Source organism: Tachyglossus aculeatus, chromosome X3, assembly GCF_015852505.1.
Source record: "Tachyglossus aculeatus isolate mTacAcu1 chromosome X3, mTacAcu1.pri, whole genome shotgun sequence".
NCBI classification, from domain to species: Eukaryota; Metazoa; Chordata; class Mammalia; order Monotremata; family Tachyglossidae; genus Tachyglossus; species Tachyglossus aculeatus.
This window is the reverse complement of record NC_052099.1, coordinates 29,449,173-29,456,553: the sequence shown is the minus strand read 5'-3', so window position 1 is coordinate 29,456,553 and position 7,381 is coordinate 29,449,173.

Genomic DNA, 7,381 nt, shown 5'->3' with positions numbered 1-7,381 from the left:
GGCAACATATAGAGACAGTCCCTACCCAAAGTGGGCTCATAGTCTAAAAGAGTCGAGGGCGGAGACTCAGGTTTACTGGGTGGAAGGTGGCAATGGTAAACAAATTCTGGATTTTTACCAAGAAAACTGTATGGATACACTACCAGAATGATTGCAGATGGAGAATGGGGCGTTCTGGGAGAGATATGTCCGTGGTGTCACTACGGGTTGGAAACGACTTGACGGAATAAGACATGAGAAGACTCTGATTTCCAGGACCATGGTCTTTTCACTAGGCTTTTTCATCACTTCCAGAGTGCAGAGCATTGCATTAAACACTCAGGAGAGTACCATAGCATAACTAGAAACACAAGCCCTCAAGAAGCAGTTTCCAATTTACGAAGAAGCCGCAACTGCAACAACCAGGGGAAGAAGAATTTGGGGTAAGGAACTGTAGGTGAATTCTGGGAAATTAGTTCGAAGAAAAAGAGGTGAAAACTGGAGTAATAATCAATCCCCTTCATATTTGAAACAAACTCGTGTCTTTGGCTATAATTCTATCGTGGTAAAGGGGCTTCACAGAAAGAAAGCAAATGGTATTCACACAGCCCTGGACAGCTGGGAGCTCAGGGAGATTTCTTTGAGAGAGCATTGTATTATTGATCTGGGGCTAGACTTGGCCTGATTGAGAAATGCAATACTGGCACAAATCAGCCTGGAACGATTGCCAGTCGTAAGACTAAAAAGGATGCCACCGGGGACCAATGGAGAGCAATAAAAAAGCAACGGCTGCTTATTTTTAATTCTTTGGAGAACTAATTCAAACAGAAAATGTAATTAAAAATTTGTAAATAGAACACCCGAAAGCACTCCTTCCGGCCTTTGAATGCATATCTTTGATATTTGCTTAACAAATGATCAAGTAGCTGATTTTTATAGGCTGTTTCTTATTTAAGGTTATTTACTATTTTCTTTTTGTTCCACTACACACTCCTAACCTGTGCCATGCGCTGTGAAGTACGTACAATAAACAGACACACTCGGTGCCCATAACGAGTTTACAGTCTTGCGGGGTGGGGAGAAACAGACATGAATGTAAATAAATAAATTTCAGATATGTACATAAGTGCTGAGGGACTAGGATGAGGGAAGTAGAAAGGGAGCAAGTCAGGATGACGCAGAAGGGAGTGGGAGAAGAGGAAAGGAGAAGCGTAGGAAGGCCTCTTGGAGGAGATGGGCCTTTGATAAGGCTTTGAAGGTGGGGAGAGTCATTGTCAGGTTTGAGGAGGGAGGGTGTTCAGTATAGAGGCAGGAGGGCACTCAATCAATCAATCAGTGGTATTTATTGAGCACTTACTATGTGCAGAGCACTGTACTAAGCACTTAGGAGCTTGAAGCAGCATGGCTCAGTGGAAAGAGCACACCTTAGAGTTAGAGGTCATGGGTTCCAATCCTGGCTCCGCCACTTGTCAGCTGTGTGACTTTGGGCAAGTCACTTAACTTCTCTAGGCCTCAGTTACCTCATCTGTAAAATGGGGATTAAGATTGTGAGCCCCACATGGGACAGCCTGATCACCTTGTATCCTCCCCAGCACTTAGAACAGTGCTTTGCACATAGTAAGCACTTAACAAATACCAAAATTATTATTATTATTATGTAAGATCACCAGGTCAGACACCATCCCTGTTCCACAAGGGGTTTACCATCTAAGAAGTGGGGAGAACAGATATTTAGTCTCCATTTTATAGATGGGGAAACTGAGGTACAAAGAAGTGAAATGTCTTGCCCAAGGTCGCACATCAGGCAAATGATGGAACTGGGATTAGAACCCAGATTCTCTGCTTCTCATGCCTGTGCTCTTTTCACTAGGTGAGGCAGCTTGAGTCCAATGTGGAATATCCTTCCTCGTGGTGGAGAACTCAGTGTTTATAAACAGTGAAATTTGCAAGCAGCAATGTTTGCAATCTGTGCCATTCCTCTCCTGAGACAAAGGAACACTGAATAAGAAGGCTCAGAAAACCCTCAAGATATAGCCTTCCCAAGTTAAAGCCCCTTAAAAGATATACCACCTCCAATTTGCCTGTAGAAGCCACTGAAGATCAGATTTCTTTTTCAGTTACGGATGATGTGAATTAATGTTAGCTTTGATCCTTAAAATAGTACTGGTGGTTAGCATAGCAGTTCTAGTTTTGATTTCTTTGTGAGAAAGATTTACACAGGAAAGAGTTTACCTTGCTGGCTCTTCTCATAACACTGGAACAAGGATCCTGTGCTAATTATTAACATTTCCAGTGCGACATACCGAGAAACAGGAGATGGAAGAGTCTAACTTTATTTCTCTGTGCTTACTTTTCTTTCTTTGGATGATACCACCTTTGTCCTACACTCACGTTAGGCTTAATTCTAAGCTGCGTACTAAAAATATATTACTGGAGAAACTGTGACTGTTTATTCAGTTAAAATGTTTGGCAATCAAGCCTTTTGGGGAGAGAAAGGAAAGCAATGTAATGGAAATCATTCAGGAAAATAATTTTGCTCCATTAAGATAAAAGCATTTACATTGAAAATCAAAATCCAAAAAAACCCATCATCTTGTCTTATGCTGTCCAGTCATCTTCGACCTACAGCAACACTATGGACACATCTCTCCCAGAACCCCCCCACCTCCATCTCCAATTGTTCTGGTAGTGTTCCCATAGAGTTTTCTTGGTAAAAATACAGAAGTGGTTTACAATTGCCTCCTTCCATGCAGCAAGCATGAGTCTCTGCCCTCGATTCTCTCCCATTCTGCTGCTGCCCAGCACAGGTGAGTTTTGACATGTAGTAGATTGCCTTCCACTCGCTAGCCACGGGCCAATTTAGGAATTAAATGGGTAGGCCTCTGCTTGACTCTCCCTCCCATAGTCGAGACTGGTAGAGTACTGGAAACTGTCCAGGTGCGACCCTGAGAGGGGAAAAGAACAACATACTATCCCGAAAATTATGCTCTTTGATTTTCCAGTTATGCAGAGGTGGGGGGGGGTCTTATGATTTTGATCTTTCGGTCAGTTGTCATGACTTCAGGAAGCAAAATCAGCCTTTGAAAAAAAATTCCCAAATCCATGTGCTTTCTAAGGTTTTCAAAATATATACTCTCAGATGGAGAGGACCTCGGAGTCATAGAGGCCCTGAATGATCTCCATGACTTCAGAGGGCTTCTTTTTATCCCCTGGAGTTCATCCAATTTGTCCACTTACAGCCATATTCTTAATTAATTCATTTATATTAATATCTGCCTCCCCCTTTAGACTGTAAGGTCACTGTGGGAAGAGAATGTGTTTGTTTATTGTTATAGTGTACTATCAAGTGCTTAGCAGAGTGCTGTGCATACAATAAGCACTCAGTAAATACAACTGATTTGAATTGGGCTCACGGTTTTAATTCCCACTTTATAGATGAGGTAACTGAGGCACAGAGAAGCTAAGTGACTAGCCCGAAGTCAAACAGCAGATGAGTGCCAGAGCGCAGGTTAGAAAGCAGGTCCTTCTGACTCTCTGGTCCAAGTTCTATCCACTAGGAAACACCGCTTCACGGTAAATGTCAGCTTTCAAAGCAGGAGATGAAGCCCTTAGGCTCAGAAGAACTAGCCTTTCAATCATACTTACTGAGTGCTTACTGTGTGCAGAGCACTATACTAAGCACTTAACTAGTGGGGAGGAGGGAAGGAGCGCACAGAATCATCTGCTCTACCCCTGTTATCACTGATTAGATGGTCCCAGTGTCACTATACTCTAGTCGCTTAGTACAGTGCTCTGCACACAGTAAGCGCTCAACAAATACGATTGAACAGTCTCTAGAGCAACATATCACCTTTTGACATCACTTGATGAATAAATGAAAAATTTCAAGGAAATAAGAATTGTTTCTAAAATCTCAAAGCACAGTATGGATGGAAAATTTTTTAATATATACTTCTCATCTAACAGAATATAGTCCACAACTCTTTGCTATAATAAAATATAGCTCAGTACAATATAGCTCAGGGTTAGGTATGAAATTAATGATAAAAAAAATCAAAGTATTAATGCTCAATGGAATGAAACTGCTTTGATGTAGAAATAATCAAAGTCTTTAACTGGAACCAAAATAGATTTAGAATTGTGAGTATAAACAATTGCTAAATATGTTTGTTACTCAGAAAATTATGGGGAAAAAATAGCATTTTTATAATTAAACCTAATGAATGATATACCCTACCATTTTAAATATGAAGAGTTATTCACGTACTTCCAAAAATGGGAACATTTTGCAGCCCAGGAAATTTAATGTTTTTTTCCACTAAAAAGGGATTCTTCCTTCCTTCTTTATGATGCTGGCATGAATATCAATAGTTCACTAGGTGTAACCCCTGCTGTCTACCAAAATGGTTAAATTATGCAGAAAAGATGGCTTTATGGTGGGTTTTTTAAAAATTAGTAGCTTGTTTTTTTTGACCGATTACTATGTGAAGAGTATTGTACTTGGACTTTGGAGTGTACGACAGAGAAAGAAGAGACAATCCCTGGCTTTGGGAAGTTTATAATCCAATAATAAAAAAGAGTTTTTAATATCAAGCACACATTTCATACAAAACATTAATGCAAGGGGGCAATCCCTCCTATACAGCAGAGATGAGGACATATCAGAAACCTGGACTGAGAAATCTGGGTGAGAGTGAAAACACAGTCAAATTGAATTTTTCTGACATCCTTACTTTTTCCGAGGAGTCAAAAACCATAGGTTTTAGAGCAACAGATGGATATTGTACCAAGTGACTAAAGAAGTTCTGAAATTATAAAAACATAAGGACTAGATAGAAAGGATTGGAGAAAATAAAAGAAAAGGATGCATGTTTTGGAGAGATACATTTTCAAAAGTCTATTCTTACAAGCCATGTTTTTTCCGTATGGTAATTTGAATACTTGGTACCAAATGAACTGTGGTTACCCGCTGTGGAGGCGGCAAGTATTTCTGAAGCTCACAATACTAGTCCAGCCTCTAAATTGATCTAGGGATGCTGACATCTGCCTTATTTAATTGGGAACATCTTAAGCTTTGGAAGGACTCAAGGTGGATTCAGAATTCAGGAAGGCTGACAGCTGAGGAAGAAGAGATAGTAAAGCTCTAACACCCCTGAGTAACAACTGTTAATCATTTAGTATCACCCAATCAGAAGACTCAATCAATTACAACTCTCATCATCAGGCATCCAATCTACTACTGCCAGGAGAACCTATTTCAACTGCAATGAGAAACCATGGCTATAAAGCTCACTTCCATGATTGAGTTAGGTGGGTTGGTGTCATTTCTGTGTCTCAGCAGCAGGTAGGCTCTGTTACTCCTTTTTGAAACTCTTTGCGTATATTGCTTTTAGGATGTCAGCCTTGTGAAATAAAAAAAATTTTCGGTAGAATTGTAGGCATCAGTTTGTGCCTGAAATGTCTAAAGTAACATTCATTCAATCAGTTGTATTTACTGAGCACTTGCTGTGTGCAAAGCACTGTACTAAGCACTTGGGAGAATTGACTACAACAAACAGACACATTCCTGTCCATAGCGTGCTCACAGTCTATCACATGCTTCCTGAGGCATGTATGTTAGTATCTTTGGTTTACATCTGTTCAATCTTCCTATAATGTTTGCTCAATTTTTCCAATACCTCACTAACTCTCCTAAATGTAAACAAAGAGATAGCAGCCTCACAACTAATATCTTTGGGTGAGTATGTGGGAACTAAAAGGTGAATACGGCTTCTTGATATGTATCGGGTGAATTGATTTACACTGAACCTCTCTTTTAAAGTTAATGATTGTGGCTTCACATAGAACAGTTGCTATTCCTCTCCACAACCTTTGGGCTCCCATCGGTTTTAGACAAGCAGAAATGAAAATGAATGCTGTAGAGTAACCTCTACTGAGGTGTTGGATCAATGACACCTTATTCTTTTTGGTGGACCATCTTTCTCTTTTAAAAAAAAAAACAATGCTTTAGGGCAGCTGTTTCTCCTTCCTGCCTTTTGAATGGTTCTGTTACTCCAAACCCTCTCCTTGCTATAATAATGGGCCCCTACACTATATGTGGTTGGGCTTGGCTGCCAATCTACAACGTTCCTGGCCATGATTAATCTGATAAATAATAAATATATCAATCTAGTCTTTTAGACAAGGACAAATTCTTACCAGCGGGGAGGCATGAGGCCCCTTTTACAGCTGCCTGTAGTGCTGGAATTAATTATTTAATGCTTAATTCTTCAGGAAATGAGAAAGTTTTGATTAATGTTGTCCAGTGTCATTTCTCGCTTGTTTGATATGTGTCAGATAATTTTTCCTCGGCAGTCGCTCTGAAGAAGCCAGAGGCTACTGTCACCGGGATCAGACACTGAATTTCTAGAGATTAATTGGAGTGAAAATTTAGAGAAAAGTCATTTAAGTGCCTGCGCGAGATAACCTTTGACAAGCTAAATTTAGCTTTGTCTGGTAGTGTTATTCTCCCATTGCCCCAGTGTAACATATTTCTCTTTAATGCCGTAAGAAACCATCTTTTGCTTCTTGTTCCTTTTTTTAACTTGCTCCCATGTCAGCAGGATTAAAATACTTGGTATTCAGATGGATGTAAGGAAAAGATATGCATTATTCTGTGTTTAACGAAAACTTGATTATATCACCTATGCAGAGTACTCCAAGATAGCTGCAAAGCCTGTTTTCATTTGTCTTAAACTCTTAACAGCAATAACTTTCTAATCTTTACCGCTAGCATACAACTAGGAGATGGGAGACCTGATGAGCATGTCTTCTTCTCCAGTCTAGGTCGATTAAGGATCTAAGCACGATCCTTACGACTTGCCGGCACTTGATAATGATAATAATATAAATATTCGTTATGTGCCAAGTGCTTGGATTACGTACAGTCCATCACAGCCCCTTTCTCATCTGGAACTCATAATCTGAGCAGGAGAGGGAACAGGTATTTATGTGGAACCTGATAATCTTGTCTACCCCCGTTCTTAGTACAGTGCTTGGCACATAGTAGGCACTTAACCAAAGTCATTATTACTAATAACCCCAATTTAAATAATAATAATAATGACGATGGTGCTTAAGTGCTTACAATGTGTGAAGCACTGTTCTAAGTGCTGGGAGGATACAAGGTGATCAGGTTGTCCCACGTGGGGCTCACAGTCTTAATTCCTATTTTGCAGATGAGGTAACTGAGGCACAGAGAAGTAAGTGGCTTGCCCAAGGTCATACAGCTGACAAGTGGCTGAGCCAGGATTTGAACCCATGACCTCTGACTCCCAAACCTGAATTCTTTCCACTGAGCCACGCTTCTTCTGAAGCATAAAGAAGTTAAATGACTTGCCCAAGGTCACACAATAGGGAGTCC